Raw genomic sequence first — 11,306 nt, 5'->3', positions numbered from 1 at the left:
CAAGCAGTCCTAAGAAAGAAAGATGTTGTGAAAGAAAACAATAGTGGCCTGATCTGTTTCTTCTCTCTGCTACAGTGACCTTACCTGGGCTGCTTCCCCATGTTGTATTTTTATTCTTTTCCTCTTTCATTTCTACACTCATTCAACAAACATTGATTGAGAAGGTGGAGTTCTATTGGCTCTCTCACCTGTGCAATCGTGGACCCAGGCTTTGTGTTTTCCTGTTGCTAAACTTTCATTTTCTCGGGCGAAAGAGCAATTGTTCTTGTTTTTCTGCTCTGCGTCTCACAAGGACGGACTGTTAAAACTCTCTCAGGCGTTACTGCTCTGACCAGCCTTTGCTCGCTCTCCAGAGAGCTGAGGAACATCTCCCTGGATGCCACCAGCCCACACGCCTTGGGGTGGCCTAGCCCTTTGCTGTCTCACCTGCCTCCCCCTGTCCAGTTGTAGCTCTCCATATGCCCAGGAGGCAAGTGGCCTGTGGAATCTACCAGCTGGCTTGCTGCCCCTCGAGCCATTGAGTATAGTCGTGTGGCAAGAGCAAAGGCTATGAAGTCAAGGAAACCTGGGTTTTGCATGAAATTCCAACATGAACTAGTTTTGAGAACTTCACCAAATTTCCTTCCTAAGCTCTCTGAACCTTGGCTCCTCACACGTGGAAAAGACAACGATCATAAATACTTTGCAGAATTGCCTTCAAGCCAAAATGAGATAAAATATGAAAAATGTTTGTTCAAAAAATGGATTGATATTTGCTCATGAAATCTCCAGCTCCATGTCCTGAACCCTATCCTCGCACGTCCAATTTCTACCAAATTTCAAAGTTAGATTCTCCTGCCACTTTTACCATGAAATGCCAGAAGTACTTTCTCTCTCAGCTGGATTCTCTTATGGCTCAAATTACATCTTACCATGTATTTTAGGTATTTGTGGTGTTGTCACGTTCCCAACTAGAAAGTGAACATCTTATTTATCCTTATTTTGCCCCAAAGCTGGCACAGTTGATTGCCCATGAGATATAGTACTCAAAAAAACCTGTAAAATGACTTAGCAAGTGAACATAAAATGAATTATTATGTGAATATGGTAGTAAGAAATTTCTACGTGTAAGAAGCTCAAAGGGGTATTTTAGCTGATGTATCTATCTGAAATAAAAGTTTTGAAAATGATCTTCCAGCAAAATATTTGAGCATATATAACTGATAAGAAGTTTAGGATCTAAAATATATAAGGAATTCTATGACTCAATAAGAAAAAAGAACTAATTATAAAAATGGACAAAGAGTAGGAACAGGAGATGTCAGAGAAGATAAAAACCCAAATGGGCAATAAACATATGAAACGTTGTTGGACCTTATGAGTAATTATAAAAATTAAAATTAAAATAATGAGGGACCATTTCATAAAGTGGAAACTTTGGAAGTAGTAAGTATTGGTGAGGCTGTAGGAAATGTGGAGTCTCAAAAAATGCATGTTTTACCCCAATGTTCATAACAGCAGTATTTACAATAGCCAAGACATGGAAGCAAACTAAATGTCCATCAACAGATGAATGGATAAAGAAGATGTGAGATTATATATATATATATATATATATATATATATATATATATATATATATATGTAATGGAATATTAGTCAGCCACAAAAAAGAATGAAATAATGCCATTTGCAGCAACACATGGGATGGACATAGAGATTATCATACTAAGTGAAGTAAGTCAGACAGAGAAAGACAACTATCATATGATATCACTTATGTGTGGAATCTAAAAAAATGATACAAATGAACTTATTTACAAAACAGAAATAGATTCATAGACATAGAAAACAAACTTATGGTTACCAAAGGGGAAAGGGGGAAGGGATAAATTCGGAGTTTGGGATTAAAATATACACACTACTATATATAAAATAGATAACCAACAAGGACCTACTGTATAGCTCAGGGAACTCTACTCAATATCTTGCAATACCTATAATGGAAAAGAATCTAAAAAAGAATATATATATATATATATATATATATATATACACACACACACACACACACACACACATATATATATTATTTTATATATTCAGTATAACTGAATCACTTTGCTGTACACCTGAAACTAACACAACACTGTAAATCAACTATATTTCATTCAAATTTTTTAAAAATGTATGTTTCCATTTGATCATGGCATATTCCTGCAGTGAGATACAAACGTGTGAAAACAATGAGCCTGCTCCACATGTCTCATCAAGCACAGATACTGAAAACAGAACAGATAATGATAAAGACTGACAAAGGCTGCTTGCAGAGGTCTAGAATAGTTTGACTGCTTTTATGTATAACATCCACACACACACACACACACACACAGCCATTCCCTATGCTGTTTTTGGAGGGAGAGATGTAGTAAGATTATGAAAATGTAGACAAGATATTCACACAACACTGGTGACCTGGTTTCCTCTAGGATGGAGAGAGGCAGCAAGCCCTCAGGAGACCCACACCAGGATCTTTAACTTTATAGCAAAATAAGGGTGGTGACTGGGAGTGTTTTTATTTTATTCTTATATTCTCAACTAGAGAGACTTAATAGTTTTAAAAATTAAATGTAATGTAAAACTTTCATGACCGGGGGATGCAATGGGTTACTCAATGGAAATTCAGGTTTGCCAAACACCAACCTGCCCCAAGGATTGGCCAGGTCCCAGATGTTTACTTCCAGAATGTTCCAGCTTATTGCTCATTCAAAAAGAATGAGCAGGGGTTTTGTTGACCTATACAAAATCATACCTAAAGTGATTCTAAAAATCCAGATACATTATTAAAAACATTATTTAAAAAGCTTCAATTTTTGCTGCAGAAATACCTTCTCCTGTAAGGTGACCGCTGTGTTATTTTTTTTTTCTTCTTTTCTGTCCAGGGCTGATAGCATATCAACTGCTGATAATTCAATGCTGAGTGCTGAGTCCTTCATAGAAATTAAAACAAACAAAAAAACTCGCCCCGAGGTCCCATCGACACCTTCTTCTGTCCACGTGACATGCTAAGGGAGCTTGGTAGAAGTTGAAGTTGGTCACCAGGTTCCTAAGTGGTGGCTACACTGGCCACTGGAGAACGGCTGTAGGAGAGGAAAAGAGGGTTTGTTTTGGAATTCAAGGGTAAGGAGTGCAGTTCAGGGAGGGGCAGAGGAGGACTCCAGATGTTCAATCTCCCTGGAATCAAATTTAACTCATCACTGAAGCAAATGAATGACATAACTTTTCTGGATTCATCTACCATTTATTGAACATCCATTTTGGCTTCATATTTTATGAGATCTATGCTTTGCAGATGCTACCCCATTATTTATCTAAACGACCACTGAGACTGTATTATGCTTTCCTTGTCTTCAGATGAGGAGACTGAGGCCCAGAGAAGTTGAGTGACTTGCCTAAGTTTGTATGCTTGTGGAGCCAGGAGCTAAAGCCCTGTCCCTGATTCAGTTTGGTGTTGCCTCTCTCTTAGATAATTCTCTGACTTGATCTGTTTTCTCTCTTGAAACACAATCTCTTATCTCTCTTTCCAGGAAATGTTCTTCAGTCACCTGTAAACATTTGTTTCAAGAATAGCATCTCACTTTTTCCCACCGTATCCCGCCTGATAACCTCACTGGACTCAATCATAGAGAGAACCTCTTTCCTTAACTTTACAAACCTTTGTAACCTACCCGAAGTCAGAATTGAGGTTTATGTCACCCTCAGTGAATGTTTATTCAAGAGCTAAAAGGAGACAGCCTTTAGAAGGTAACTTTTAAAGGAGAATAACAAGTTTATGTTTCTTCAAAATATGAGGCAGCTTATTATGGGGTGCAAAATAGTTTGTAATCTTTCCCAGGGGTCTGAGATAAAATACTTCTTTTTAATGTTCTCTTTCACTATCTTTTTTTTTAAAAATTAATTAATTAATTAATTTTTGGCTGTGTTGGGTCTTCATTGCTGTGCCTGAGCTTTCTCTAGTTGCGGCGAGCAGGGCCTACTCTTCGTTACGGTGTGCAGGCTTCTCATTGCGGTGGCTTCTCTTGTTGCAGAGTACGGGCTCCAGATGCGCGGGCTTCAGTAGTTGTGGCATGCAGGCTCAGTAGTTGTGGTGTACAGGCTTAGTTGCTCCACGGCATGTGGGATCTTCCCGGACCAGGGCTCGAACCCATGTCCCCTGCATTGGCAGGTGGATTCTTAACCACTGCACCACCAGGGAAGTGCTCATTATCTTTTCATTCATAGCTAAGTAACTCAGAGAGGTTCTTCTCCGAGTTGCGTCTCTGAGTTGCCTGTCTGGAAGGTATTAGTCATCAGAGTTGAGACTGGCCAAGCCCAGTCACAGAGTCCTTCTTGTGTCTTGTGGGGTTGGACTCACAGGAAGCAAGTTGAGGCTTTCCTATTTCTTACATTGTTTAAGGAGTTCATGGGATTCGATGGGAGTTCATGGAAACTGGGGTTCCAAGTTTTTGGAAACTACCTGAAAATCCTCCAGTAGTCCCCTTTACCTGTTTTGGGGATGAAAATTTCCTGCCTGATCATGCTTTCAAAGGAGAGATCCAGGAACGACTTGAGGGAATCACAAGGATAGAGAGTGTTGAGGGTATTTCTCAGTGTGGCCTTGAGCATCTCAACTCTAGTTCATTATCTACCCACACCACCCGCCCCCCAGATCTGGTGTCTCACATTGCCTTTTGTGCTGTAAAAGCCAAATGAGAGGCTTTTAAATTATTTCTGGTGCTTAGAAAAGAGAAATATTATCCCTGGTGACAAAATCATCAAATTTTATTATGTGCAAGCCAGTGCTATATATTTCAGAATTTTGCTTTAAAGGATATATAATTTAGAGAAATGGGACAGCTCTTCATGGGCTTGGAAATTTCTATCGTCAAAACATATTACTAGGGAAGTACAATACGTTGTAAAATTACAAGGAACTGCAATTCAGCCCTATTTTGACTTTTTTCATAAAAAACAAATTAATAGCAAATGAATAAAACTTTTAAACCGTTTTCTGTGTAATAATACTAAACAAAACAACTAATAAAACAGCCGCATTCCAACAGCTGTTTAAGAAACCCCAATGATATTTCATCCGTTGTGAAATTTGGCATTTGGGCAGAATAAAGACCAAAGTAAATATTTATTGATTCATGGGCGAACACTGAAAATTCCTCCTTTATAAGTAGAATAAGCAAATAAACCATGATTTATAAAAACCCTGGCTAACTAAATCAGCTAATGGGTCTATTCAAAAAATTCTTATCATGTAAACTGTGAAATGACAATTATAATTGAAAATTACCAGTTTCTCTATGAATTTAATATACATATAGTTAACCACCTGCTTGACTGTTATATAGAGCCATTTAAATGTGCAAATGGATGTAAAAATGTTTGAAGGCTTTTGAACCAAACACATTAATTGCCAGTGTGTGTTAATGGAAACAGGCAGAATGGATGCTTGCCTCCTTCTGTAATAAATATAAAAATTCCCTGGGCTTTTGAGTCTGTGCTGAGCACAAATGGAGGCCTTTTATAGGAGAAGCTCATTGGAGAGATTAAGGCCCTCAACCCCAACCACATAGGTGAAAAGGAGACAGGGAAAAAGTTACATCAGTGAGATTTATTACAAGTGCCACATTCCCATCACAGTTCTGTCCAAGCTGGGAATTGGAGGCTTCCTGATGAGCCCACATCACTGTGGGATGGGCAGTGAGGACTGAGATGAAGTGTAAAGCAAGCCTGTGGGCACGTCAGTGCCCGGTTCCCTCCTGTTGACGCCACTTGGCAAGTGACCCTGTGCTTTCCCTTAGTGGCCTGGGGACCCCTGGACCTGCCTTCACCAGGCAGTCACCCACGTGTTCGGAAACACTTCCCCCTCCAAAAGATACATCTGTCCTCTGTCCCCTGCTTACCTGTGGGCTCCGGGTGTTTCAGATAGAGAACCTACGGATAGTCTGGTGTGTCCCTCTGCCCGGTCTCTCATTGAAAGGGGCCACTGGTTGTCTGTGGCTCTGGGGCAGGTGGCACCTCTGGGGGCTGGGTGTTAAGTCCTTCCTGCAGCTATGCCCTGGCTCACCCTGCTTTTCTGTGACTGTCTGCCCATCGTGGTGCAGACGGAGGGACCCAGCTTGACACCGAGCCAGAGCTCACTGATGGAAGCAGATGCCTGGGAGATGGTTGGGGAACTTCTGGGGGCGGAGAAAGACCCTCCTTGGTTAAGAGGGCACCAGGGAGGAGAGATTTGGCCCAATGTCAGAGCTTTAGTCTTCAGAGGAAGTCGAGACTGTGAGGAGTATGGGTGTCCTGACTGTGCCAGCAGCCTGGTCAAAAGATTGCACATCCAGGTGTTACGGAGAGGGAACTATGCCAATCAAAAACTAAAACTGCAGCTTTGATGGAAACTTGGCCATAGGTTGGGGCCCAAGAAGCTGTTTTGGGGGTGGCTTCTTACAAAACAAACTACAAAATGGCAGAAATGGTTCTTCTCCACCTGGTAAAAATCAACCTCAGAAGCCTTCAGAACATCACAGGTGACACCAGTGTTGTGGGAACGGACTTACTCATGGGGACTTTGGGAAATTCCTAGGAGTAAGAGAGGGACTTGGCACGAATCTAAGGTTTTTGAAGAGCCAGTTGGGGTAAGAGTCAGTGACACGGAAATATTATTTTTCATGAGACTTAGTTCTCCTCTACAGGCTGATGGGACCTGGGAACACCCAGGTAAGGCGAAACATGAATAAGGTATTACATTTGGACATTTTTTTCAGAGTCGGCTGGTCAAACCCCAAAAGGACACCCTGCTCACTGCTATCCCTCACCTCTGTTCCAGCCGGTTTAGTCAGTGCCCCCCAAGCCCAGCACTCAGCTTCACACTCCAGGCTAGTTTCTGGATGGTCTTTGGACAGTCTCACAACATCAGTTCAAATCTCAAAAGATAAAGATTTTTCACCATAAAGATATTAAGAAGACTGTGTCACAGGCTCTGAGAGCAAGTTCCAGAGAGGAGTTCCAAACGTCCTGTGAGCACAATTATGCCGTGGCACTTAGTGATCGTTCCTCCTATGCAACAGCTTCCCATCCCATCCCAGTAACTACTCAGCACGGTAACTACACAGTGAGAAGGTCCAGCTCGCCCCGGACCCAGGTCGCTGTCGGGAGAGCTGTAAGAGGAAGAAACGGACCCAAAGCTCTTGGGAAATCAGGTCCTACTTTCTGAAGAGAGAGAGAGAGAGAGAGAGAGAAAACGAGAAGACAGCGTGAGGGGCACCTCTGTGGCCTCTGACCATGTGGGTCTGTGCACAGAGCTCAAAGCCTGGGAGGAAGTGACTTGCAGAGATGTGACCTATGGTCCAGAGCCAGGCCCTGGTCCCTGGGAGCCCAGAGGCTGGCCCTGGGCTAGCTGGGGCCTCCGCAGCAGAAAGAAGGAGATGGGAGAGGTGGAGTCTGGACCAGCTGTCCGGCGGGCCTCAAAGGGGGTCCTGGTCCAAACCCCAATGGCTTAAAGGTCCTGAGCTTCTTTGTCCTTGTTCATTTGGGGAAGGCATTCTGCTGCATGGGGCTGTTGGGTGACAGTAGGAGGGTTTTGGTACTGGAGGGGCAGAGACAGTGACAAAGACACAGTGAAGGCCTGCAGTAGTGTGTCCAGGAGTTGGGGGTAGAGCAGGTTTCCCCCTGATAGTGGGGCAGGGCTATGGTGACCAACTGTGCCAGCTTGTCTGCAATTGAAGGGGTCCTGGGACGTGGGGAAAGTCCTGGGCAAACAGGAGAAGTTGTTCCCTCTGGGCGAGGACAAGCAATCACTGGGCAGGGCATTGAGGCTCTGGCTAGGTGGGAGGAGAAACTCCCGAGGTATAAACTTCCTTCACAAAAATCAGGTGCAAAACCAAAACCCAAACCCAAACCCAAAACCAACCACCAAAAGAGACAATTTCCTCTCAGTGAACTTATCTGATATGGGGAGCCCTCACTTTTGCTGATGGCAGCCACTCCTGATTTATTCTTTGTTTTAAGGAATTTCTTGTACCTTCTTCTCCCTGTTGGGGTCCTGGTGTTGGAATTGAGGTTCTGGGTCTCAACTCTGCAGGCTACTGCCTGGGGAAGTGTTCCCTCCGAGCACGTGTAAAGTTCTACATGTGAGTTACACAGTCAGCAAGAGGCGATGGCTGAGCCAGGTGGGTGAGCCAGGTCATAGCAGACTTGGGGCAATGAGACACGTCCCAGCTCCCAGCATCTGCCTTGGAGCCTGCTGAGGGACAGTTTATCTTGGAACCAGCCAGGCTAAAGCTGAAGGGTCAAAGACCTGGTATCTATGACTGGGTGAGGCTGGAAAAAGAAGGTTAACATGCAGGTTGCCTGGCTACCACCAACTCAGTTCTCCCCTGTACGACTTCTGTACTGTGGTCAGAAGCAAATCTGAGACCATCAGAAATCCCTCTGTTCAATGCAGATACCGTTTAAAACATCTTCCCCTTGGCATCAGGGATTATTCTTATTTCTGGGAGGACAATTCTGGAGCTGGTTGTTTTAAAATAGTTTCAAGTACAATGCAGTTAATTTTTGTAAAAACATCACATTTATCAGATGTGATCCTGCCACTCTCTTAGAGCAGCAGCTGTTGGTGTTTGCAGCCCTATGTGTTTCAGTTATCTTTTTGACATATTACGGAGGTTTTTTGTCATGTCAGATAAGATAAAAGTTAAGTGTTTGTTGCTACAGTTTCCCTTAGTACCTAGAATTCTGCATTTATCTAAAAGAGCCAGATGGTGAATTGAGGATGGAATAATAAACACTGAGATCTGCTTTTAAATACACCTCTGTAGAAGTATGTTCTCTTAAGAGATTTACAAGGAATCTTTGAGTTCGTCCTCTCCTAAAGAAGATAAACTAGAGATTTTGCTTGGTATCATACTCCTCCTATATATACACAAACATGTACTTATGTTTTAATTTACGCAAGAGAAAAGAATTGTAAAAGTGCTTAGGTTCCTAAGCTGTTTTCCCATAATCTTAACTCTTTTGAAACTATTAAAATTAACCTGCAGTGAAGCTCTCAGATAGTGAATATTCAGTATAGCTTCTTACATTTTCTCACATGGGCTCCTGGATCCTTCTGAATTATGCCATGGACTATTATGGTTCAATATTAGGGTTTTGCTTTCAACTTCCTGAACTGTAGTGACTCAGGGTGTGTTACGAAATATAGAATTGTTTAGTTGAAAGCTTCCTTAACCCTTATGTTTACTGCCCACCAGTATATCAACTACCAAAAATAAGGCTCACCCTTTGTCTTCTAGTAGTGGGCTACTTGGTGATGGTAAGGTGCCCTCTTATGAGTTCCCAGATACATAAACAATATAATTTTTGATACCCATCTTGCCTGCAGAGGGAAGTTTCCAGGCAAGAAACTGTTCTGTGTGCGCGAACATGCGCGCACCATATTTTGAAGTAAGTTAATTAACTATAGATCACAAACCTTTGTACGTTACTTGAATCAACTCAATAAACCAGTCCAGTCAAAACTGAATACTTGGAGTGAAAGCTAATACAAATAAGCTATCATATACAGAATGCTTATCTCATGGACTCAGATGGATTTTGGCATCTAAAAGGCAAAATAAAAAAAACATGGACATCTTTATGTTATTATAAGGAGTTCCTATATGTAAAGCTAGCATTTTGTTTTGGAATACTTTATGTCCTTTAGTCATTAAATAGATATGGCGCTGGGGTCCCAGTGGGAAATGGCTATGGTACCAGAAGTAACTTTTTAAAGAAAAAGTCTTCCCCTAGACAGTATAAGACTAGTAAAGAGGTATTAGGGAAATATTATTAAATGAGTAAACCAAGGGCAGCAAATGCCCTTGCGTTTTTTTTTGTATTTATCTTCAAAGACTTCACGGACTTTGGCAAGCTGAAAATGACCCCTAAGTTTGTGGAAACCTGCATTTAGATATTTTCTACATAAAAGGTAGTTCTCAAATGTAAAAACAATATTTACAAAGGTGTCATGTGATATTTTCTTTGAAAATTCCAAGAAGGCATTTTAAGTAATAGTCCATATATTTCTTTTGAAATGTTGCAGCTGAAACACAAAGGAAAAAACTATCAATATATACAACTTGCATGTATCTTAATGGTGTTATGCAGTGCGAAAAAGGCAATTGCAAAAGGTATATACCTAATGGTCCCATTTATCTAAGCATTCTCAAAATGACAAGATTACAGAGATGGAGAACAGTTCAGTCAGGGGTTAGGGGAGGGTGTGATTGCCTAGGGGCAGCCCAAGGGAGTTTCTTTGTGGTGATGGAACAGTTCTTTATCTTGATTGTGGTGGTGATGTGAACCTAGACATGTAATAAAATGTCATAGAATTATATAGGAAAACATGCAAGAGAACAATGAGTTTATTCAAAAACAGGTGAAATCCAAGGAAGGCTTGAACTCTATCTAGTTCATTCTTACTGTGTCAATGTCAACTTCCGGATATTGATAATGTGCTATAGTTATGGTTGGGGGAGACTGGGTGATGGGTACACAGGATCTCTCTGTACTGTTAATGCAACTTTTTTGTGATCCTATAATTATTTCAAATTATAAAGTTAGAAACAAATGGCTGTGCTGAAGAAAGGATTCTAGCGATCAATCAAACATACTTAATGAAGCAATTTAGTCAAAGACTGGTATCCTTTCAGGAGGCAGGGCTTTTAGATATAAATGCTGAAGACTCTTGATTTAGTATATGCTTAGTAGTATCCAGGTCTGCAAGTCTTAAGGTGTGTAATTTAAAGCAATTCCTGTTTCCATAACTTCTATTAAAGTTGTAGAATCAGGAAATTTTAGAGTGAGCAGGAATCCTACAGAGAATGTAGGCCAACTTTTCAGGTTACACCTCTGGGTTTTGGTATCCCCAATTGTAATATAAGGGTTATGTCCTAGACTGCCATGTCCTGAAAATTTACAATATAAACTACAGAAACTTTAATGGTAATCTTATAAATTTTGCCTCGATATTTACTGCATGAGACAAATATCTCGATTTATGTTTATTGCAAATGTGAATGCAGAAAAGACTTAATTATTTAACATCATCTCACACATTATAAACACCTTGAGAGTAAATTACCTGGGTTAATTTTTACCACTTAGCTAAGGTTTAAAATCTTCCAGGACAGAGGGTCAAGGCAGTTTTCCTGAGATGACATATTGTTACATATTCCCTGTACAAAATATATAACTTTTGTCCATCTGAGTATGTGTGTGGAAAGGGGAGGCTTACGTACAGGTGT

Source organism: Balaenoptera acutorostrata, chromosome 3 (genome assembly GCF_949987535.1).
Source record: "Balaenoptera acutorostrata chromosome 3, mBalAcu1.1, whole genome shotgun sequence".
NCBI classification, from domain to species: Eukaryota; Metazoa; Chordata; class Mammalia; order Artiodactyla; family Balaenopteridae; genus Balaenoptera; species Balaenoptera acutorostrata.
The sequence above is the reverse complement of the archived record's forward strand: the minus strand, read 5'-3'. Positions refer to the sequence as shown.